Source organism: Crocodylus siamensis, chromosome 3 (genome assembly GCF_052110815.1).
Source record: "Crocodylus siamensis isolate JL-2025a chromosome 3, ASM5211081v1, whole genome shotgun sequence".
Lineage (NCBI taxonomy): Eukaryota > Metazoa > Chordata > Crocodylia > Crocodylidae > Crocodylus > Crocodylus siamensis.
In genome coordinates, this window is record NC_143397.1 from 53,223,920 (window position 1) to 53,249,859 (window position 25,940).

The 25,940-nt window shown below is 45.5% G+C and overlaps 1 long non-coding RNA gene across 1 annotated transcript in view; it reads right to left on the reverse strand.

Moving 5' to 3' along the window:
• Window positions 1-6,180, reverse strand: part of LOC149868282 (uncharacterized) — a 162,557-nt gene extending 156,377 nt beyond the window's left edge. Inside the window, exon 1 of the long non-coding RNA XR_016440964.1 lies at window positions 6,078-6,180. This is a non-coding gene — a long non-coding RNA (uncharacterized LOC149868282). The remainder of the gene's footprint in view (window positions 1-6,077) is intronic.
• Window positions 6,181-25,940: the final 19,760 nt, after the last annotated feature.

The window sequence follows — 25,940 nt, forward strand, 5'->3', positions numbered from 1 at the left end:
AGCCAGGTAACTCCCCCCAACCCACTTCCTGGCACCTTGAAAGATCTGCTAATATTTTAATTGGCTAGTCGTTAAACCACCCCTTTTCCTCTGTATTCCCACCTGCAGTTCTCTTCTGTTCTTCCCTTCTCTTTATCCCCCACAGCCTCTGTCCCTCCATCTTGCTTTCTCCTCTATCTAGGAACAGGGCCAGGGTTCCCCATTACAGACTGTAAGCCAACAATGTGCCAACAGTGTGCTCTTGTTGCAAAATACACCAGCAGCATATTGGGTTGTATTAATAGGAGTGTCACTTGCAAATCAAGGAAAGTGATTCTGATGCTCTATTCAGTATGGGTGAGGCCATCCCTGGAGTACTGTGTCCAGTTTTGGGCCCCACGTGTCAAGAAAGATGTGGACAGATTGGAAACAGTCCAGTGCAGAGCAACAAAACTGAATAGGGACCTTGGAGACAAGGCTTATGAAGAAAGACTAAAAGAACTAAGGTTATTTAGTCTGGAGAAGAGAAGGGTGACAGTCTTCAAATACCTGAAGGGTGATTACTGGGGGATGGAGATAGGCATTTTTCTGTGACCATAGCCGATGGGACTAGGAACAGCAGTCTCAAGCTGCATCAGGAGAAATTTAGGCTGGAGAAGAACTTTCTGACTATGAAACTAACCAAATATAGGAGCAGGCTACTTAGAGAAACTGGGGAATCTCCATCATTGGTAGTTTCAAGAGTAGGTTAACCAAACACTTGGCTAGGATGGTTTAGTCAGGAATGATCGTTCCCTGAGCAGGGAGCTAGACTAGATGACTTTGAGGTCCCTTCCAGCTCTACTTCCCTATGATTTCTGTGGACAAAAAAAATGCACCTAGTTTCACTGAGACTGTCAATAAGTAATGACAATTTTTTTGGGGGGGGGAGGGCAGGAAATCTTGCTTAATCCAGCATTTTAAAAATATTAATTGTTTCCATCCTATTCTCATCTATACCTTGAAGCACCAGAAGTATTCAAAATACAGAATAGCGATGATTTTTGAGGAGGCTGATGCAGTCTTGACAGGTGAAAAATGACATTATGTCATCAGTCTACAGAAAGTTCACCACAAAAATCCTATAAAAATACCTCATTAAAAATCTTTAGCAACACAGAGTCACTCAACATTTACCCATCAGCAAAATCAAATGTAGGTTGGATGACTTATGATCAGATGGCATCATTCTCTTGCAAAAGAGACAGTTTAATAATCTTTATATTTAGGAGCTAGGTGATAAATCACGCAGAATTCTTTTCAAAGTTTTCAGCCTGACAGGAAGTTTCTTTAAAACTTAGAATATTTAAAATTTTAAAATACGTAAGAAGTCAGTGTCCATATCTGCTAATACCCCTGACAACTGAAGCCAATGACAGCTTTGCTTTGAGCATATGAAGTACAGTGCTCTGTGAAATTATCCTGAATGAAGGCTCCAGGTGCAAGCAGTCTCTAGAAACCAGGTCCTCAAGTAATTTAATACTGACAGCAAACAAACACCTTACCATCAGTTACTAGACTCTAAGCAAGTTTCAGACATCAAAGCTAGGTACAGACATCCAAAAAGCCCTAGGTGGAATCCAATCCAAGTTACACAGTTTTCTGTAAGCAGTATAATTTAGATCAGTAGCAAACAGGACACATTCTCCTTGAAGGAGGAAGAGAGGAGGGTATATCTCAGATTGGGTTTCACCATTTTTAAACCAGTTTGTGTGTCCAACTTCTTTTCTGTCATGGGTATGACCAGTTTCCAATCACTTATGCTGGTAAAAGTGTAATACCTGTACCTGACCCAAAAGACATCACAGATCATAATGGAATGGATAATTATGGGCTTGAAACTGATATATCAGTGACATCCTATTGCCAGGAGAACATAAGCAAAGAAGAAACATCTCTTCTTCCTAGCCCTCACAATGAGCATGAACACTTTGAGATCATCACACTAAGCATGACAAACTCTCCAAAAATAAAAAAAGCCACCAGCAATGTATCAAACAACTCATCATTTATACAAAGTCAGTCATGCAGCATTATTCTCTGGGTATGGATAGACAAACCATTATATTGGTATTACCTGTTCGACATAACTGTTACATTTGTCCATTCTTATATCAGTAAAATGGAGCTGTAAGTTCAGGCATGTAAATTTTTAATCACTGTAATAAATATGGTTTGTTCAGGTTTAAAGTTATAGCACTTTAGCTCACTTTTTCTAATATGAGTGCATATAGATGCAGTCAAATCATAAACAGATAATGCTTGTTCCCAGTCAGGAAGTCCCCCCTTCCTCCTTTGGCAAAGGTTTAAAGTTATGTCTGTCCAAAGCCTCAGATGGAGTAACAGTGATAAGAATGAAGATGAGGTCTATATTTGCCTATAAAGTGGACCAACAAAATGTACATAATACAAACTTACTCCTTGTAATGGGCAATCTTTATACAAAAGTAGGATGTGACAACCTAGAGGAATAAAATGAAGTACAGGCGAGGAATCAGCCAGAATGGCAAGAGATGTACTGCAATTGTGCTTGGTATCTATCATCATTATGACCACACTTGTATCAATATACGATTCAGGTAATCTGTCCAAAATAGGAGGTCATATCAACCACAATCTTTGCATTTCCAAACTGTAAATAAAACTAGAACTAGAAAGATCGGCTTTAAATAAAGCAACAAAAAAATTAAACAGTATTAAATGAAAAAAATCAAGAGTATTGTGATAAATGCCAATCCAAACTGAAGAATAAATTTGGGATATTTTTTGCACAAAGAAAGGTAAGCCATGACAGAACTGAAAAAAAAATAAGAGCAGTTCTTGAAGACAATCAGATTCATACTGCAACATAGCTGGATGCCAGCATATACAGAACCAGAATTAGATAAGCCAAGAATCAACAAACAAAGAGCATTGAAATGCAAACTCCTGAATACCAAGAAGTATAAAAAACTAAGAGTACAAGAAAGCAGACAAAGAAGGGAAAAGTAACACAAGGGTAGATAAATGAGATATACTGAGCCAAGTAACTAAAAACGTGTGCAGAAATGTCAGTCTGGGGAAAAAACCTCCCATGACCAATGCTGATACAAATTTTATCATAGACCTAAAAGAGCTGCAGGGTCTGCAGATCTCCTGAAGTGAGAGATGGTTTACATTAGATGTCTTGAACAACGCGTGTTCTGGCTCAAGCACGCACAGCTCTTGCTGAAGCAGTACTGCCCTAGCTTCCCATAATGCTTATAACCCTCTATTGGAAAACTGCATGGGAGGATGAAAGAAAAAAAATCACCATCCATTAGTGCTGACTAGATCAAGCCGGGAGACAAGAATTCTGTTTTGCCAAAAAGCGTTCCATATTGACATAGAAAGTGCTGAAACCTCAAACTCAATGCCCTTCGAAATCGTGACAGATGCCCATTCAGATAGTCAATAACCCAGTGGTTAGGCTGAAAGAGCTAGGATTATTTAGCCTAGAGAAGAGAAGACAGAGGGGAGATTTGATAACAGCTTCACCCAGTCTGAAGACTGATTGCAGAGAGGATGGAGATGGGTTTTTCTCTGTGGCTGTAGGAGACAGGACTAGGAGCAACAGCGTCAAGCTGCAGCAAGGGAAGTTTAGGTTGGAGATCAGGAGGAACTTTCTGACTATGAGGGTAGTCAAGCATTAGAACAGGCTACCTAATGAAGTTGTGTAATTTCCATCATTGGAAACTTGCAAAAGCAGGTTTTACAGATACTTGGCTAGGACAGTTGAGTCAGGGATGATTCTGCCTTAAGCAAGGAGCTGGACTAGATAATCTTGTGTCCCTTCCACCCCTATTTTCCTACAATTTAAGTTGTGAGACCCCTAGTGTCAAGTTCTGATTGAATTGTGTAGAGCAGGTAGAAGCCCACTGCTAGGCTACAGTAAATCCATTTTCTACTATTTGTCGATGAGCGGTAACTCTATGCCAGGGGTTGTCAACTGGGAGTATGTGAACCCCTGGGGATACTTTGAAAGGGCATGTGGGGGCAGGTGAGGAGGGAGCACAGCCACCCCATGCCACTGCCTCACAGGAGCAGGGCTGCACAGATGCTATGCTGCCACCGCTCGCCATGCCCCCACTCCACATCTGGCTGCTCGCCACCGCCTCCCTCCTGCGTTCCATGTCCAGCCACTCATCCCCCACCCCCCACCAGCACCCAGGGGCACACTTACTTTATAGGGGGGTTGCCAGGGGCACACTTATTAAAAAAGGTTGAAAACCCTTGCTCCATGTAAAACCCATAGTTAAAGACATGTACAGTGAGTAGCACCTCACCTGTTTGTCCTTTCCAGGAAGTTGCTGAGGGTGCAAGTTTACCATTCACTAGCAAAAACAGAAGGGAATCTGTTTCTAGAAGGGAAAAAGCAGAAGCAGAAGCTAGCAAAAGCAGAAGGGAACCTTGTTTGTAGACACAGGAGCTTTATTATTTATAAACCAATCCTTTCTTAAAGATAGTTGGAAAGTGACTAATTTCTTCTAAACTTGTCAGCCCCTAGTGCTCTAGCACCACAAGTTTAAAAGGTTCACTTCAGCTTCTGAAGCCAGGTCAGTATAAGTGACTCAGACTGAGAACAGCAAGGCCTTCATTAGGAGGTCTGAATGTCACTGAGAGGAACATTTTGCTCAGAAGACACTGCTGTGACCTGAACCTTTTAGATGGTCCAGACCTCATGGGATTTCCTCAACTCCCTTTTTTAAACAAAAGCTAAAATATTTCTTATAAATACCAAAGGTAGCAGCATGATCCTTGGGAGGAAAAACCTGCAGCATCCTTATAGGCTCGGCAGTGCTACGTTGGATAGCACTACAGAAGAAAGAGACTTGGGGGTCATCATTGACCACAAGATGAACATGAGCCTGCAATGTGATGCTGCAGCTAGTAAAGCGACCAAAACGCTGGCTTGCATTCATAGATGCTTCTCGAGCAAATCCCGGGACGTCATTCTCCCCTTGTACTCGGTCTTGGTGAGGCCGCAGCTGGAGTACTGCGTCCAGTTTTGGGCTCCACAATTCAAAAAGGATGTGGAGAAGCTTGAGAGAGTCCAGAGGAGAGCCACGCACATGATCAGAGGTCAGGAAAACAGATCTTACGATGACAGGCTGAGAGCCATGGGACTCTTCAGCTTGGAAAAGTGCAGGCTCAGGGGTGATCTGATGGCCACCTATAAGTTTATCGGGGTGACCACCAGGATCTGGGGGAACATTTGTTCACCAGAGCGCCCCAAGGGATGACGAGGTCGAACGGTCACAAACTCCTGCAAGACCGTTTCAGGCTGAATGTAAGGAAGAATTTCTTTACTGTCCGAGTCCCCAAGGTCTGGAACAGTCTGCCATCGGAGGTGGTTCAAGCACCTACATTGAACACCTTCAAGAGTAAATTGGATGCTTATCTTGCTGGGATCCTATGACCCCAGCTGACTGCCTGCCCTTTGGGCAGGGGGCTGGACTCGATCTCCTGAGGTCCCTTCCAGCCCTGATGTCTATGAAATCTATGAAATCTGCTATGCCTTTCTACTTTCCACATATGGATTTCCTATCCGATCTTCTTTCTATGTTCTGCAAGTTACCCTCCCTAACTAGTACTATCTACACATGTTGCTCCATCTTCTAGTTTTCAACCTTCTTTCATTTGCAGACCCCTAAACATTTTGGAGAGAGGTGCAGTCCCCTCTAGAAACTTCAAATGGGGGTTTCAGACCCCTTTCAATTGTAAGTGTGAGTGTTCACATCATTTTGACTGATTGTAGTCATCTTTCATGGAGCCCTTAGGCATAGTCTGCAGACCCTCAGGAGTCTGCAGATCACAGGTTAACAAAAACACTGCTCCGGTTCATCCAAACAAAACAGTTACATCTTTTGTCCACCGCTCGGATATGAGCATCTCTCAATTTGCATTTCATGTTTGTTCTGTAAAGCACTGCCCCGTGTTTGAGTGTCCTATGGACAGGTGTAGGGAGTGAATCTTTAGCCGCAGTATGTACCACCTCCCCGTCTCAGGACTGCCCACTGGAGGTAGAAGGAGTGACTCACCGCTGGGTGGGTGTTCGTCCGCGGCTGTCTCGCCTGCCACGACTTTGATGACTCTGATAGGGTCAGTTGGTCCAGCGCATACAGTCCAGAAATGAGACTCCTTCACCCCAGGGTCCCAAGTTGATGAGGGCTCCTCCACCCCTACACCCTCGCCCGATCCACCAGGGGTGAGTGTCCAACTGGATCGGTCATTCATTTGTGATGTTCCCAAAAAGGAAAACAAGGTGCAGCCAACGAAAAAAAAACCCCACGGCTGAGGGCACCTGGGGTGTGCCGCCGGCTTCGATTCTTAACAGCCGACCCCGATGCTCCCCTCGTCCGCTGAAGGGTGGGGAACTCCCCCTTTTTACTCCGGGACGGGCTGCTCCGCCCTTATCACCCGAAGGGAAAAGAAGAAAAAAAACCAAACACAGATGCTGGCGACTCCTGCATCCCAGCGTCCGCTCCGTTGCTGTCCCGTATGTCTCTGGCCCATACAGGGTCCTGGCCGCTCCCCACAGCCTTTAGCCTTCTCCGCCCTGGTTGGGCCCACTGCCCTGGGTCTCAAGCCCCGCTGGGGTTCTCCGCTTACCCCAAAAGGTCTGGCCATGCCTCCAAGCGGCTCAGATCTGCCGGAGAGCACTCCTGCCAGCGTCAACTCCTCCACCCGCTCCTTCCAGATCCACCGCCTCCTGGGCCGGTTCCAGTGCCCCTTTTATCCAGCTCCGGGCCTCTTGACACTCCCTCCTGCTGTGTCCCTGTAGGTTCCCACCGCGCTCTTTGAACCCGGGCATGTGGGGGATTCTCGGGGGCGTCTAGGTGGGGTTGCTCGGGGCCCGCCACCTTCTCTTCTCCCTTACAACAGGGACAGCAACTTCTGTGGGAATTATATTAAATTTACAGAACCATGCACAAAGAAAACTTTTACTTAACTACTGTTCAACAGCAACATAAAATTACACTTAACTACAGTTGACATACTACTCTACACAAACACATACAGGTACAAATGCAGTGGGAGATTATTTTTCTTCCATTTTCCAATCACTTCAGATAAGCTCTGATTGGATTTGCTATTTAGTTATGAAGACTTTTTCCCCCTAAGAGAAATCTGATTTATGCTGTGGATTTACTGAAATATTGCTAGGGGAAGGGCTTATGGCAATTTTGTTAATGCAATAATTCTACCTAAATGTGCTTTGCAGAACCTTTTGTGTGAAAGAAGTCACTGTGGTTAATACCAGTCATGTGTACTTAAATTGTTTTTCCTTTCTAAGATGTTTCCTCCCCGGGTTTCAGACAGCACATTGTGGAAGCCATTAAATACCACCCGTAAACATGTCCATTTTCTAAATAATACCAAGTGACATATGTTTATAAATTGTTATTAAATGGATATGGCTTTTATCGTATTTTCTTGCAGGTAGTATTAAGTCTGTGGTCTGTGATGTTAATGGGGTTTGTAGTTAAAATACTTCAAGATATATGTATCCATCAAGATTAAATATGTTCAAGTATTTTCTTGCCTTATGATTTACTGCTTCTTCAGAACCTCTTTGACAGCCATATGGTGTTCCTGTTAAAGAACTATTACAGGATTTAATGTGTGCATATAAAACTAATACAGCAATGCTACACATAAAGATACCCAGGTTCTCCTACCCTTTAGTATTTAGTTTAAGTAACAGTTACAGCTGATATCATAAATCATAAAGACTTACAGCTATGAATGAAATGACTAAATTAGGTATTCAAGGAGGGCAGAAGAAAAAAGAAGCAAGATTGTCAATTAACATCATTCCAACAAGTGTCTTGCTTAAGAAGTTTTTAACCTAATTAAAACACAGGCAGTTCTCAACTAGATATAGAACATCTTCCTGTTTCATAGTTTCATAGTTTCATAGTAGCTAGAGTCGGAAGGGACCTAGGTAGATCATCTAGTCCGACCCCCTGCCTTGGACCTAGGTAGATCATCTAGTCCGACCCCCTGCCTTGGCAGGAAAGAGCACCGGGGTCAGATGACCCCGGCAAGGTGCTCATCTAACTTCCTTTTAAAAATCCCCAGGCTAGGAGCCTGCACCACTTCCCGTGGAAGCCGGTTCCAGGCCCTAGCCACCCTGACTGTGAAGTAGCGCCTCCTAATATCTAATCTAAACTTACCCTCCGCCAGCTTGTGACTCTTATTCCTGGTCACTCCTGGCAGCGCACGGGGGAACAGGGACTCCCCCAATACCTGCTGATCCCCCCTGACCAGTTTGTAGCAGGCCACAAGGTCCCCCCTTAACCTTCTCTTGTGGAGGCTAAACAGGTTCAGGTCCCGTAGCCTCTCCTCATAAGGCCTGCCCTGCTGACCCCTGATCATACGAGTGGCCCTCCTCTGAACTCTTTCCATATCGTCCACGTCCCTCTTGAAGTGTGGCGCCCAGAACTGGACGCAGTACTCCAGCTGCGGCCTGACCAGTGCCGCATAGAGGGGGAGGATCACCTCCCTGGACCTGCTCGAGATGCATCTGTGGATGCATGACAGGGTACGGTTGGCCTTCTTAACTGCCTCCCCACACTGCTGGCCCATGTTCATCGTGGAGTCAATGACGACTCCAAGATCCTTTTCCGTCTCCGTGCTGGCAAGAGGGGAGTTCCCCAACCTGTAAGTGTGGTGCCGGTTCTTCCTCCCCATGTGCAACACCTTGCACTTATCAGTGTTAAACCCCATCCTATTCTCATCCGCCCACCGTTGCAACCTGTCAAGGTCAGCTTGTAGCCTATTGCACCCTTCTAGTGCACCCACATCCCCCCACATCTTAGTGTCATCAGCAAACTTGAACAGGGTGCTTTCTACCCCCTCATCCAAGTCACTGATGAAGATGTTGAACAGTGCGGGCCCGAGGACCGAGCCCTGCGGAACCCCACTGCCCACGTCCTTCCAGGTCGAGAAGAACCCATCCACTACCACCCTCTGGGTGCGGCCCTCCAACCAGTTGGCAACCCATTTGACTGTGTGGGCATCGACACCACAGTCTCCCAGCTTTTTGATGAGGACAGGGTGAGAGACAGTGTCGAAAGCCTTCCGGAAGTCCAGAAAGACTACATCCACAGCAACCCCTGCGTCTAATGATTTGGTGACCTGATCGTAAAAGGCCACGAGGTTGGTCTGACAAGATCTGCCACTGATGAACCCATGTTGGTTGCCCCGAGCATGCATTCCCCCGCAAGGCCCTCCTGGATGTGTGCCAGGAGAATTTTTTCAAAGAGCTTACCCGGGATTGAGGTAAGACTAACTGGCCTGTAATTTCCCGGGTCCTCTTTTTTTCCCTTTTTGAAGATAGGGACAACATTGGCCCTCTTCCAGTCCTCTGGCACCTCACCAGAGCACCACGAGTGCTCATAGAGCCGCGCCAGGGGTCCCACAATGACCTCGGCCAGTTCCTGTAGAACCCTAGGGTGAAGATCGTCCGGACCAGCGGACTTGAACACGTCCAGCCTCTCCAGAAGTACCCTAACTAACTCCTCGCTAACCCCTGGCCCAGGCGTGTCTCTCCTGGGGCCCGAGGGGGGCCCAGCAGGGAGGTGGCTGAACTTGTCCCTACTTAGGAAGACAGAGGCAAAGAAATCGTTAAATATGTTAGCTTTGTCATCTGGCGTGACGACTAAGTTGCCCATCGTGTCCTGCAGGGGCCCCACATTACCCGGGACCCTCTTTTTACCCCCTATGTATTTGAAGAAGGACTTCTTATTGTCCTTAATCCGGGAAGCTAGTCCTATCTCCATCTCTGCCTTGGCCTTCCTGACTGCCCCCCTACATCCTCGGGCGACTGTAACATAGTCCTTCTTGGTGATGACCCCATCCCTCCATTGGGTGTATGCCTCCCTTTTAGCAAGGAGACATTCCCGGATGCTCCTAGTGAGCCATTGGGGTTTACGTGCCCTCCTGCTCCCTTTGACCCTTGTTGGGATTACCTCCCTTCGGGCATGGAGGATCGTCTCCTTAAGGAGCAACCACTCACCTTCGACATCTGATTCCCTTCCCCTCTGGGTCCTCAGCGCTTCCCCAACGATCCTCCTTAGCTTGTTGAAGTCAGCCCTCCTAAAGTCTAGGGCTGTTGCCTTGCTGCAGCCCTTTGCCACCTTACGCTGGATGGTGAATTCCAGCAAGCGATGATCACTGTCTCCCAGGTGGCCCATCACCCGCAGCCCCCTCACCAGGTCATCACCCGTGGCCAGCACCAGGTCCAACAAGGCGTCTCCCCTGGTGGGGCTGTGCACCTCCTGGGTTAGATGGAGGTCCTGCACTCTGGCTAAGAACTGACGTGAGCGATCAGACTTGGCTGACTGCTCCTCCCAGCAGATGTCTGGGAAGTTCAGGTCCCCCATGATGACCACATCCTTAGCCCTCACTGCCTCTGTGAGCTGACCTAAGAATTCCTGGTCGAGCTCTTCTCCCTGGTTGGGAGGTCTATAGTAGACTCCCACCGTTAAGTCTCTCTCCCCTGGACTGCCTTTTACTCTAACCCAGAGCACCTCAGAGTGCCCCCCCTCTACCCCCTTGCTAATTAACAAGGAAGTATATTCCTCCTTGATGTAGAGTGCTACTCCTCCACCTTTCCTTCCTATCCTGTCCCTCCTGTATAGCCTATAGCCCTTGACACTCGCCGGCCAGTCATGCGATGAGTCCCACCATGTTTCTGTGATCCCTACTATGTCAGGGCTGGTGACAGCTAGGAGGAGGGCGAGTTCCTCCTGCTTCTTCCCCATACTTCGAGCATTCGTGTAGAGGCATTTGAGGCCTCCAACGGTTGTGCCCACTGACCCCCTAGTCTCAGCAATGCCCCGTCCCCCATCACTTACCTGTTTCTCCCTTTTGACCATTGGTCTGGGCTCGCTGGCTGTTGCTGGGCCTGGTAGTTCATCGTCTCCTCCGCCCTCATCTTCCCCCTCCCCCGACGAGCCTAGTTTAAAGCCCGCCGAAGGAGGTTCACCAACCTGGAAGAGAACACATGCTTACCTTTAGGGGAAAGGTGGAGCCCATCCCATCCCAGCATGTCTCTCATCACGATGTGCCGGTCATGGCTGAGGAAGCCAAAGCCCGCCTCGAAGCACCATTCCTGTAGCCTCCAGTTGGTCTCCGCTATGCACACCTCGTGGCGTCTGCCTCAACCGCTCACTGGCAGGATGGAAGAGAAGACTGCCTGTGCGCCCATCTCCCTCAGCACGCCGCCCAGAGCATGGTAGTCCTCCATCAGGCGATCAGGGGCTCTCCTGGCCGCATCGTTAGTACCCACATGGACAAGGACCATGGGGTAATAATCGGTGGGCTGGATGATGGACTGGAGCATCCCCTTCATATCCTGAATCTTTGCTCTGGGCAGGCAGTAGACCTCACGTGCTGACGGATCCTGGCGACAGATGGGGCCCTCCGTACCTCTCAGGATGGAGTCACCAATCACGATGACGCGACGCTTCCTCCTCTTAGGCCTCTTGACTCCCGCCGCCCGCACAGGACATTGTGTGCGCAAAGTCTCCTCCCTGGTATCTTCCACTGCTCCCTCCTCCTCCAGGGCTACCAGGGCCTCATATCTGTTCTCCAGATGGACAGGAGGAACTGGTGCCGCAACATGGTTAATAGCCCTGGCACAGGAGACCGTCTGCCACTCAGCAATGGAGGGCTCATCCCGGGCTGCCCTCTCCTCTGTCGTACCACCCTGCAGAGAAAGAAAATACCTATCAATTTCCTCCTCTGCCTCACGGATTCCCCTCAGCCTGCTAACCTCCTCCAGGAGCCCCCGCACCCGTTCCTCCAGGGTCCTAAGGCAGATACCTACAGGACAGGTGCAGGAGTCCCCAGTCCCTGCCCCCCCAGACCTTGCCGGGCAGTTCCCACAGGCCAGGGGGTTGGAGGACGGCAGCCCCCCCGAGGGCTCTGTCTGGGTGGAGGCCTCGGACAAGCCCCGGGAAGGCCGTGCCCCCCGGGCAGGGGCCCTGGCAGAACTCCGTGTCGACACCATCGCAGGAGTTGCTGCCCTTACCAGCAGAGCAGGGGTCAGCCTCTGGGCCCCGCCTGCTCACCCGCCGGCGCGAACGCCGCCGCAAATGCCAGCGCGCTCTTACAGACCGCGCCTGTTTGCGCGCTCTGTTCGCACGGCTCCCTACCGGCTCGGCTAAGAGGGACCCAGGGGGCTTCCCCTCCGGATCCGGCTCAGCTGCGCCGGCCCCTCAGTCCCTCAGCCCCACTTACCTTAGGGGGATCAGCTGCTGCTGCCCCCCCCGCTGCTCCGCTCGCCGCCGCCGCTGCTGCTGCTGCACTCTCCTCCGCTCCGGGTCCAGAAAGGAGGCACACGTGTGGGAAGGACACACGTGCACCTGTGTCCCTCTTCTCCCCACTGCTCCTGACCTCCAAGACCTAGAAATAAGAAACGAACAAGAAAACCAAGCGCTGTTGATATTACCTATAAAATGTTTTTATTTCTTGAATCCACAAAAGATTCTTTTTCATTTTAAATGTTGTTTCTAAGTTGTGGTGGGAATTTTAACAAATGTGCACGTTACTAATTGGTGCTATTTTGCATCTTGTACCGCAATTATGCTTGGATATCATGAAGCATAACATCCATGTGATAGACATCACTCAACACTTGACAAATAGGATGCTACCATGCACATTTAAAGTACATGCAGTAGTCACAAATCATTGATAGATCTTCAGTTTACATGTCTATAATTTGAAACCGTGTACTTTTTTTCTTACAAAAAAGGGGAGGAAAACTATCTATTTTCAAATAATTATAGCTAATGTGGGGAGCACAGACAATAATTAACTGAAAGTTCAACACCCATTCCATCTTACTTTTTCAATTACTCATAACTTTAACATAGTAGGTTTTTTCTGAATGATAAATTTGCCTGCCTATTTTTCAACACGGGTTTTTTTAATGAAAAGTTTGAGCAAAGTAGTTGATATTGTACTACAATCAAAAAGTATCATGCATTTCACATGATGACCACATTAACTACTAGTAGTATAACATCCCGTTTTGAAATCTAACAGTAATAAAGAGTACTGAATTGTTTGCTCTGCTTTTCTATGTGTATTTTAACTTTAGGGTCTTGTTACACCCTATACTGTGAACCACACAAATGTTGATTGGTATTTGTGCTAGCTTGGAGTTTGGTGTAGTTACACCCTAGTCTAGAAACCTTCTCTAACCATCCCTGACCTGCACAGCCTGTGACTTGCCACTAGAAGCCTGGTTACAAGAGGCAGGACTAGGTGCTGTACCTGTGAGTTGCCACTGTAGAGGGCTGGTTAGCCAGCACAGGTTTCTATACCTGCTCTCTCAGCTAGAACAATCTGCAACAGCTCCTCCCCTCCCCAAAGCCCCTTCCCAAACAAACAAATGTAATGATTTGAAGAGTTCTAACAAATATCTGCATAAGTATGATTCAGCAATACTTTATATTATTTATGTAGACTGCAAATAGAAAGCAGGTAACCCTCAAACCAAAGATTATATTAATAATATGCAAGAAGCAAGGGTTGTTTTTTTGGGGGGGGTCGTTGGGGGAGGGTGGAGTGCAGGGAAGGTTGATGATTTCTTTTATTGGACCAACTGTATTGCTAAGAAAGATGGTTTTGGTCACAAAGTGACTAAGTAAAGGCATACAATTGGTCCAATAAACAAGGTCACAGAAAAAAGAAAAGAAACCTAACTTACTTATCTTGTATTTCCTGGATCATTATGGCTACAGCAAGACTTCAACTCTATTACATTAATGATATGATCAACTGTCCTGTAACACTTGCCATGATGTTACTGTTGTATCATAACTTGAGTTTGTTGTTTACTCAGTAAGAGGTCCCAGTCTATCACAATTTTTCATTGTCAATGAGCCATAATTATGTAGGTACAATTACTTTTCTTCTGTAAAATGAATCCACAGACCAGGTTACACTGCAATTAGATGAATTTCTTTGAAGCATAGGATTGGAAAAGGAAACAGATGGTATCAACACTGCTTTAAAAAAATGCTTTTCTAAGATCATCATGCTGCATGCCAGACTTCTGAATGATATATTTTGCTTAACTTTAACTTCTTTGACACAAAAACAACATTAAACAAGTCAAAAACATGTTTTCAACAGATATTTCTTCTAAAACACCAACAAGATGCAGCAAAAACATTGGACAAATAAGCGTAAAGTTTTACTACCTGTTCATTTTTTATACCAGTGAAGTTTACTCCGCAGTTATGTAAGAGCTGTCAAAGTGAAAGCAATGCATAAAATTGTTAGAAATTGCTTTTCATACCATGTCTTGTGGACAAGATATGTGGCAATTTAAGCAGAGAAGTGACTGAAATCAGTTTACCAAAGAAAATTGCATTGCCCCCTTGAAGGTAAATTATCGTTTTCAAAATCTTTCTGAAAAATAATTAGTTATGCACTTCAATTAAAATTAATTCGAGTAAAGAGCTGCTCACAAATTTGAAGGAAAAAAACTTAGGTAAAACAACTTTAAGTTACCTGCTTGTAATTGTAACAGGGCCCCTACCCATTACTAGAATGGGAAGGAGATCCAGGGGTACCTGGCTCTTTCCCCTCCTTTGCCCTCCTACATCTCCACCTTTTCCTATCTTACCTTTTGTATATCTGCCAGTGCATCCTTTCCCTGGTTGAGGGCCCTTTCCCCTGGTTTCCCGATTCCATGGTTCTTATTCCCCTCTACCGCCTGCCTTTGCTTCCTTCCACTTTGTGTCTGTGTGTCTTCTGCCTGTGCCCTGGTGGTGATGCCAGAGGCAAATTCCCTGGTGGGGGAGCCTGAAGTAAGTTGGCCACCATGTCCAGGTGCAAGCAGATCCTGATGACCTAGGAAGTAGAAGTAGAGGGGTCTTATGACCTAGCGAGTCCTACATAAGCCCAAGCTTCAGGCCAGGGGAGGCAGTCTAGCTGCGAAAGCTGTCAGGGCTGGAACCTTCTCTGAGATGCGTGTGGACTAGAGCCCAAACTGCAGTGAGAGGACTTAGGAGGGAGCCCCAAGTGAAAAGAAGCTAGTGACCTGAATAGGAAGCAAGCTACGTACCCTGGGCACTTTCTGTTTTGTCTGCCTTTCTATTTGGAGCCTGCAGTCAGGGGGTGCGGTGAACCCCAAATGAGACATTTCTTTGAGCCAGGACTGGTGCTTGTATTTTGTGGTTTTGCTTTTTCCCCAGAGGGCTGGGTTGTGGCTCTAGAGGAGGCAGAAGCCACTGAAAGAGGGTGACTGGGGATATTTCAAACTTGAAGTGAAGATAAATTTTCCCAGACCATAAAGTAGAAGGGTAAGAGTATGTTCTGTGGCCAAATGAGGCCAAACTTGCCTGTACTGTAAGGCAGGAGGGTGTCAGGGGAAAAACAGGACTCGGGGCTGCCTACATAGCAGATATTGTGGGGTCTGGAACCTGAAGTCACAGGGCATGGCCAGGCCTAGAGGGCTCAGAGAGAGTAAAATTAGAATGAGGTTGGGGGGGAACCTCGGACCAGATGGGGCCCACCTCTTTAAAATCATGCTTTGCCTTCTGTGCAGCCTCTCCTACTAATTTTAACATCAAGACATGGCAGGAAAAACTACGGAATAGAGGAAGAGGCTGGAGGGTGTAGGTGCCAGGAGGCCTCTAGGTACAGGTCCCTTGTAGCAGCACTTGTAAGAAGCTTACAGTGATATGTATATTGTGAAGAAATCCCCCTCTCTCTGCCCCTTCTTTGGGACAGTCCAGGTGTACCCCTCTCTCTCACCTCACTTGCTTTGTTTTTGGTTCAGGCTGGTCAAACAGGTGATCTGGCCAGATAAATTCCTGAGGGGTTGGGAGAGCTCTCCTTTTCCTCTGGCAGGCATTTTGAAAAGCCACAAGCAAAGTGCCTCCAGGCTGCCACCTTGATGAACTCCCCCAAGTAAAAACTTGGAAACTAGCCAGGTGTTAGGATTTAGGTGTTAGGTGTTTAGGCACATGCATTTTAAAAGGATTCTTATGTCCAAAACCGTATAAGACTCTGATTACTTATGTTCACTCAAAGTGTATTCTGACTTCCTTGTTCTACTTCCCACCCCCCATCCATAAAGGTATTGGGTTATAATGTGCCTTGCTGTTTTGATGAAGCAGGGGAGGAAGAGGCAAGCCTTTTTGCTTGCAGCCTCGCCAGCAAAACTTGTCTATTTATGTTCCCTGTCCTACCTGAGAGTATCCTGGGATGCTTCAGGCTGACCCATACTGTTCAACATATTCATTAACGATGTGGACATTGGAGTAAGGAGTGGACTGGCCAAGTTCGCCGATGACACCAAACTTTGGGGCAAAGCATCCACGCCAGAAGATAGGCGGGTGATCCAGGCTGACCTGGACAAGCTCAGCAAATGGGCAGACGAGAACCTCATGGTGTTTAACACCGAAAAATGCAAGGTTCTCCACCTTGGGAGGAAAAACCTGCAGCACCCTTATAGGCTCGGCAGTGCTACGTTGGTTAGCACTACAGAAGAAAAAGACTTGGGGGTCATCATTGACCACAAGATGAACATGAGCCTGCAATGCGATGCTGTGGCTAGTAAAGCGACCAAAATGCTGGCGTGCATCCATAGATGCTTCTCGAGCAAATCCCGGGACGTCATTCTCCCCTTGTACTCGGCCTTGGTGAGGCCGCAGCTGGAGTACTGCGTCCAGTTTTGGGCTCCACAATTCAAAAAGGATGTGGAGAAGCTTGAGAGAGTCCAGAGGAGAGCCACGCGCATGATCAGAGGTCAGGAAAACAGATCTTACGACGACAGGCTGAGAGCCATGGGACTCTTTAGCCTGGAAAAGCGCAGGCTCAGGGGTGATCTGATGGCCACCTACAAGTTTATCAGGGGTGACCACCAGGATCTGGGGGAACATCTGTTCACCAGAGCGCTCCATGGGATGACGAGGTCGAACGGTCACAAACTCCTGCAAGACCGTTTCAGGCTGGACATAAGGAAGAATTTCTTTACTGTCCGAGCCCCCAAGGTCTGGAACTTTCTGCCAGCGGAGGTGGTTCAAGCGCCTACATTGAACACCTTCAAGAGTAAATTGGATGCTTATCTTGCTGGGATCCTATGACCCCAGCTGACTTCCTGCCCTTTGGGCAGGGGGCTGGACTCGGTGATCTCCCGAGGTCCCTTCCAGCCCTAATGTCTATGAAATCTATGAAAGGGGCACCCAGAAATATTACCTGTGGGCAAAGTGCCCCCAAAGCTTGCAGGGTGTGTGTGCCCTGGGCTGCATAGAGCCCTAACAGAGACCAGTGCCTGGATGGTGGCAGCATTACCCCTGGCTTGCAGGTGCTCTCTAGGAAGCGGGACAGCCAGCAGTAGGCACCCCTTGGGAGACTCCCAGAGCAAGGTTTCTGGGCCTGGCACAGTGAGGTGAGTGGCTTTACATATGACTTAGACATCTAAAATTCTTTGAGAGTATTTTCGTGGTCAAAATATATCATTGGAAGAAGATGAAGCTTTGCAACCAAATGAAAGAAGCAGCCTAGGGACACTTTAATTTTAAATGTAACCATATTTCTCTCCTTTCCTAGTATTATCATGATATTCCATTGCTAGAGATCCAAGAACACTCCTAAATCATCTTATTATACTAACAATACTGAGTAGCAAAAGCTTAATATTAAAATATTCAGTTACGAAGTTGGAATGAAATTCCGTTCTTGAATTTTTTAGAACTAAAATTCACCAATAAAAGATTAATTCCAGCCAATCTTTACAGTATCCATGATCAAGTGTTACAGCAGCTACAGCCAGTCTAATACCCAAAGCATAGTTGTAAATACCCTTTACAATGGACAAAATTCCCATGCTTATATACATAATAAACTAAAATATCCCGAGTCTATGTCACTAGATTGTCTGCCACTGAGGTAGTGCTACATTCTCAAGTCCCCAACCATATCCAAAATGCAAGAGAGGTGTCAACTCAGGCAAGGACCTCAATAACTGAGCCTGCAGACACAGAGCTATACTTGACCAGAAGTGCCTACTGGTAACATTTTTACAATGCTAAGTAATTATCCCTTTTATGGTAAACATGCCTCCATTTAAACAGAAAAACAATTATGTCACTAGATAAGTTATATTAATCTGGGGTAAATAGTCATATGCAATGGATATGCTTCTGCTCATCACTAAAACCAAGAAAACAAAAGAACCCAAAGGCACAAACCTATTTTCATCTTTGCACCCCAAAGGCACAAGCCTATTGTTAAAAAGCTAAAAACCCATTGTTAAACACCTCATAGCATGTAAATGAAGTTAGTGAAGTCAGTATCTGCTGGCCTCCCATGTTTCAATTAAGAAAAAATAAGGAGAATGAGAACATGATCTAACTGGGATAGATGGGACAGAAGACTTGGTAGAGCAATTCATATACCTGGAACATTGACATACATGAGTATAGCTCATTCAGGGAGAACAGGCAGGAAGAAATATATGAACACACGCACACAAACACCCCCACCCACTTGTTCAGAGGTCCAGAACTAAGCAGGGGGTATACCTGCTGAAAATCTTTGATATTCAACGAAGGCAACATCATGCGGGTGTCTCATATGCACCACCAAACCAGGAGGAGGAAATGAACAAGGCTTCTTTTAATCCATTAATTGTAACACACAGACCATAGGATGCGATACTTATAGAAGACTTTAACAACCACAATAACAACCTTCTGCTGGGAAGGTAGAAACCACTATACAAGAGAGAACATTTTAGTACAGATGGTGGAGAAACCAACTGGTTGACAGTTCCTTCAATTTTCTTCCTACTAATAGAGAGAAATTGATGATAAAGCTGAAGGTGGAAGGCAACTCCAGTGACAGTGATGAGCTCATTATCTGAAGGAAGGAAAAACAGAAAAAAGAATTAAAATACCGGAGTAAAGGAAAAGCACTGTTTACAGATTCAGAACTGGTAGGCAGTGTCCTATTTTGAGCAAGTCCAGGAAAAAAGTCCATAAAATTTGGTTGTTCTGTAAACAGACAATAGTAAGCTTAGAAGAATATTATCCAATATGAAGGAAGGGTAGGAAATATAGCAAGGGATCTGCTTAGCTACACCATGAGCTCTTCAATTACTTGAAACTTAAAAAAGAATCTCCAAAAAAGTAAAAAATTTAGCCACATTAAAAAGGATGAGTATAAGAGTATAGCACAAGCATGTAAGGACAAAATCAGAAAGCCAAAGTTGCAAACTGATATACAGCCAACAGAAGACATAAAATACAAATATGAAGCATTCTGTAGATGTTACAAATAAAAGAAAAACCAAAGAAAATGGAGGCCCCTAACTGACTGGTGGATAAATAACTGGCCAGATAATAAGGCTCAAAGATTAATCATTCATAGCTCAATGCTAAACTGGGAAAAGACTTCTAGTGAATTTCCCAGGGATTTCTTTGGGATTGAGTACTGGCCAATATTTTCATCACTAACTTCAGTGATGTTCAGTGAAAGTACAGTAACATAGATAATAAAGTTACTGAGGTACATATTAACAGTTTGATGACAAGAAATGATGAAGACTTTTTCCCATCATTTTTTATTTCAATTATTTAAGGAACTAACTGGGTAGGGTAGCAGGCACTTCACAGGACAGAATTAGGATTTAAAATAACCTTGATAAATTGGGGCAATGTTATGAAATACACAGGATAAAATTAAACAGAGTCACAGTAAGATACTTAAGAGGGAATGATCAAAGTCACAGGTTATAGGGGATGCAATCTGAATGAGTCACGTAATATTATTGTAAACAAAGCTACTAATATACTGGGATTTATTAACAGAAGGGTCAATTGTATGTCACGGGAAGGGATATTTGCACACTTTAGTGAGGCTTCCTCTGGAATATGGTATCCAGAGGCAAAGCCAGCTCATTCAGTGCCCAGGATGGGGTGAGAATTATGCTGACCACGGGAGAGCAGGAGGGAGGATAGTAAAGAAAGAGAAGTCTTACCTGCTGGAGCTCTTCTCATTTGAGCTGCAGCAGCCATAGCAGCACAGCCTCTGTCTGCTGCTGCTGAGGGACAGGCAGCAGCATGGGCTCTGCAAAAGGCTGTTCCTGGTGCCCTATTCACAATGCCACCCCGAGTACAGAGCTGTGCTTCTATAGCAAAGCATCCAGGGTTGTGGGGGAGAACATTATTCCACTTCCCAGTCCCTCAGCTATGTTGTTGGCCATGGGGATGCACCTGCTCAGTTCCTATGCCCAAGCTGAATTTGGCAGACTTCTGGGAGGAAGCAGCCTTCCAAGTCAGCACCCAGGGCTGGTGTCCTGTGTGCACCCTGCCTATGCTACTGAAGTATTAATTTTGGCCACATCACTTCAAGATAGATGTAAACAAATGGGGGGGGGCGTGGATTAAGGTCTAGTAGAAACCAAACAAAATAGTGAAAATGCTGGAAAACACGATACATCAAATAAATAAAGGATGGAAGAAATGTGAGTGTTTACTCCACAGAAGAGAACACTGATGTCAGTATCTGGAAAATGGTGAACAATATCCCCAGCATGTCCACAGGGGACAGATGAAGAAATAATAGGACTAAGTTGCAATAAGAAGGATTGATATTAGAAATTAGGAAGATACTAGGATAGTTAAGCACTGACACAGATTGAAAGGCATGAATGGGTGCCTGAATGCTCTACATAGAAGCTGTGTATAGGGCAACAGCAGCAGCTCTGCATCCAGCAGCACAGCAGGGGCCAAGAGCAGCAAATCTGCTTTTACTGTTTGTGCTTCCAACTCCTCCCCTGGATGAGTGCCAAGGGTTGGTGTCCTGTTGTCCTGTTCTTCTGCCCTTTATTATGCAGCTATGCAGATTACCAAGGAAGGCTGTGAAATCTCCAACCCTGAAAGCTCTTAAGTGCAGATATAAAACATTTTGCTGGGATGATTTAGATGGGGATGATCTCATCTTGAAGTTCTTGAGGTCCCATCCTACTCTATTTTCTTGTTATGATCTCATTGCTAGAGAAAGTGCTTAACCTATTAAGCATCCTTTATACTTAGTGACAGCAACAATTTCATCAAAACTTATCCCAATCCCTGAAAAAATGGAAATCACAAATTTAAAGGAAAAATCTTCAGCATTCCTTGCCACCTTCAAACTGTTAATTTGTACCTCAGAAAGCAACACATTCCCAAAAGTGTTGGTCACTTAATCAACTAGTGTTCATCTAGATCATGCATGACCAATCTGGTTTTGTTTTATGACAGGGTCACAAAACGCTTAGACTTAGGAGTAGAGGTGGATGTCATTTTCTTGAATTTTAGCAAGGCCTTCAATATGGTAGCTCATTCCATTCTCATAAATAAATTAAGAGGCTGTGACATAGATGTTTACATGGTCTGGTGGATGGCAAATTGGCTTACTAGTCGCACCCAGGGAGTAGTAGTAGATGGGTTGGAACTGACCTGGAAGGATGTGAGTAGTGAGGTCCCACAGGGTTCAGTTGTTGGACCCATATCAATATCTTCATCAGTGACTTGGATGTTGGTGTGAAGTGTATTCTGTCCAAGTTAGTGGACATTACTAAATTGTGGGGTGAAGTGCACACTCCAGAGGGTAGGGAACAATTGCAAACAGACCTGAACAGGTTAAAAACATGGGCAGTACACAATAGGATGCAGTACAACAAGGACCAGTGCAGAATGCTACACTTAGAGTGCAAAAATATCCAGCACACCTACTGGCTGGGAAGCAACCCACTCAGCAGCACAAAAGCAGAAAAGGATCTCAGAGTCATAGTGGACTCCAAGATGAACATGAGTCGTCAGTGTGATGAAATCATCAGCAAAGTTAACCACAGTTTACCATGTATCAGCAGATGCATGACAAGTAGAAGCAAAGAGGTGATACTTCCCCTCTATGCGGCATTGGTCAGACCGCAGTTGGAGTACCGTGTCCAGTTCTGGGTGCCGTCCTTCAAGCAGGATGTTGATAGACTTGAGAGGGTCCAGAGGAGGGCCACTCATATGGTTAGGGGCTTACAGGACAAGCCCTATGAGGAGAGACTGAGGGACCTGGACCTCTTCAGCCTCTGCAAGAGAAGACTGAGATGTGGCCACCTGGAGATGCTCTGCTCACTAGGGCGCCTACTGGGGTAACAAGGAACAATGGTTACAAACTGACAGAGAGCAGATTTAAGCTAGACTTCAGGGAAAATTTCTTCATGGTAAGGGTGGCCAAAATTTGGAATGGGTTTCCAAGGGAGGTGGTGCTCTCCCTTACCTTGGGGGTCTTTAAGAGAAGGCTGGATAGGCATGACTGAGGGTGCTCTTTCCTGCCTAGGCAGGGGGTCAGACTCAGTGATCTGTAGAGATCCCTTCCAACCCTAGCATCTATTGATCTATTAGTCTAACCCAGTTTAATTTTTATGCAAAACTTCAGTGGTCACCTCAGCAATGTTGAAGCTGAATAATTTTCCAAATGAGTGGACCATGCAACTATTAGATGTGTCAATCTGTTAACACAAGTATGAGCTACATTTACTTTCACAGACAGCAATTAATGTCACTTGTTAAATGCAAAGTAATTAGCCTTAAATTATACTCCTCCCTTCGCCACTCTCAACACAAATACCATAGAAAATTTAAGAAGTTCATGAAGTATAACAAGCAATTGAATTCACTTAGCACACTCAGATTTTGGTCCTTAGTAAAAGGTAAGCCTGGGGTGACTTTATTTATAGTGATGCCATTTCCTCACTAAACAAATGCAGGAGTCTCAGACAGGTTCTATCACAAACCTATCATATGTTTTGACCTATAAAATCAGGAGAGCCATTTCAAAGGCCCAGTTTGCCCCAATAGTGTGGTTGCTCTGCAGAGAAAAAAATAATTCATACTGTCTGGAGACAACTAAAGAGAGGCAGTTAGTTGTGTTAGTATGAAGTCCATTTGATGAAGATGTTATCAATGTACTTCAGGTATACCAGCTGGCAGCTACAGATCATATGGACAATTGGAATGGAATCTCTAGAAAAATTCCACCAGGACTTCAACAATTTCTACCCCTTCAAATAGACCCTTGAATACTCTACCCATAAAAGTCATTTGCTGGACACCACTGTGAAGCTTTGCAATGGCCAAATCACCACCACGCTGTACTGAGAAACCAACTGACTGCTACAGCTGCTTAAACCTACCTGTCACCAGCTTTCACCAGCAACACACCACTAGATCTGTTGCCTACAGTCAAGCAGGTACAACTGTATCTGTTCTTATCCCACCAACTGAGATGCACCCCTGAGGGACCTGGAGCAAGGATTTCTATATTCAGAATACAATCCCAGAACCATGGCCCCTAGCTTGCATATCCCAGACACATAATAAATGACCTCTAGCTCCTCCTGGAAAATGACAGCCATTTCAAGATAGCCATGGGAGACAAATCTGTACTGGCTTACAGTGTCCCCACATTAAATGGCATCTCTCCAACAACAGACTACCTAACTTCTGTACTCAAAGCACAAATCCTTGCAACCAACTCAAATGCCAGATGTACCCCCTCAACACAGACCACATCATCACTGCACCAAACAACACTGATTATAACCTCTGGGGATCATTCACCTCCTCCTTTACTAACATAATATATGCCATCACTTGCTTGCAGTACTCTCTCCTGTCTACGTTGGACAGATCCCTACATGAAAGAATGAACTAACATGGAATTTTCCTCAGTTCCAGAAAGATACAAAAGCCTGGGGAAGAACACTTCAGCCTCTCTGAACGTTCATCACTGACCTCGAAGTAACTGTTCTTAAACAACAAAACTTTCAAAACCAACTTGAATGTGAATTTGTGGAACACGAAATCCTTCAGGCTGGATTTTGTTAAGTATGGTCTCAGCAGAGATTCTGGATTCTTACCCCATTACCTGGACTGGCTTTTATAATCCTTATGTCCTTGAGTGGGTGAACTGCTTTGGTTAATTTCTTTGACCTCTTCAACTCACCTTTGCGTCTCTCAGCAGTCCCCCCTCCCCATATCTGTTCCACCCTCTGTTCCAATTCTTTATATTTAAATAATTTTATTCTTTTCTATTTAGTACCCCTCCCTTTGCAAGTCCATTCAGAGAATTTGATGGAGTAGGTTGTAGAGAAGAGGAGAATATAGAGATACTTATTGAGTGTCAGCAGGAGTCAGCAAAGGAAAAAAGAGCTCCCCGGGAGCTGCAGTTCCAGAGCAGCTGCTCTGTAAAGCTAGAATGGCCCCAGAAGGAAAGGGAGAAAGATACAGACCTGGATGAAAGGGGAATGGAGGCCATGCATCCTGGACCCCAGGAGGAGGGGTGGATGGTCACAGTGGTAGCAAGCCAGCAAACAGCTGGCTAAGGAGCTCTGAAGGGCTACACTAAGCCAGGAGCAACTGGCTGGAGCAGCACTGCCAGGAGTGCAGTGCTAACAATGAAACTACGCACTGGAGAGAAAGGGCTAGCCAGGAGAAAGCAGCTGAGCTCCTACGGACACAAATAAAACTTTTCCTTTTACTTCCTTCTGCTTTGGGACATGCTGAGCCTGCATCCATGCAGTTTGGTAAAGCTGTAGACTATCCAACACAGTTTGCTGGGTTAAAGGAACAGGACACCCTTTACTGGACTTATATTATGTGAAGAAAAATGGAATTTTAGAGACTACAACACATAAGGGCCTTGTTTCATTTGTTTGGATTGAACTCCTGTAACTTTCTGATTTCAAGAAAGAAAGGGTTAACCCTAGAGAGACTGAAAAGGTGACTCGCCTGAGCCAGACGAGGCAGTCTGGCAGTCTGAGGGTACTGAAGTCTGCTATTGTATCAATGATACATGAGAGAATCTAAAACACAAAGAAAAGAAAATTAAGAAATAAAACAGAATTACTGGAAAGAACAACCATTGAGTGTTTCCATTAATGAATGCCAGCTGAATTTCTGAGTAGCACTAAACTGGGTTGTATGGGAGGCTGGAGCCTCAGGAGAAACCGACCCTAGATCTCGGTACCTAGTGGTGCTTACAAAGAACACATCCCAATATAGATCTTCTAAATCAAGATGTGGCAAGAAAGAATCATAAGCACCACTTAGACATCCTCTCAGGTGACCGTGATATATATGATCTAGGTTGGGAAGGCTTCCCTTAACCCCACCTTTCATTAAGTTAACCAACAACCTCACACAGGTGGTTGCTTAGAAAAGCTTATGAGTTTCTGGATGAGTTCGTCCATAAGGTGCCATCTGCCCCACAAGAAAAGTAACAACCAACAACTTTATTTATTCCTAGACAAAGCATGTATAGAAAATCAAGAGATTTTCCCTCAATTTTCACCTGTGGAAGTTATGCCTGTTACCTTTCCAACAAACAACTCTCAAATACTTAAAGAACTTGTCATACAAGACTGAAATAGTGATTAGAGGGGAGTCAGGGCAATAAAGTTGGGATTCAGATTCAAACCTGCCAAAAAGCTTGAGGCATTCTTATCATCCATATGGAGATCTGACAAAAGTCTCTTTTGCATCATTAGGCTGTGATGGACCATGGGTTTTTACTGTTATATTCCTATGTTAGCTGTATTTATACTGCTATAATGTTGTGAGACTTAGTTTTACCTCATTAGCCTGGGATACAACAAGATGGAGATTCATCATCAACAGAGACTTGAACAGCTTTGTTTACATATCAACAAAATTAGATACCTAACATTCAGGAGGTATCCAAAAGAAAGAGATAAACATGACCAACTTCCAAGGGAAGTGGTGCTGGCTCCTACCCTGGGGGTCTTTAAGAGGAGGCTTGATGCCCACCTGGCTGGGATCATTTAAGCCCAGTTTTTTCTCCTGCCCAGGTGGGGGGTCGGACTT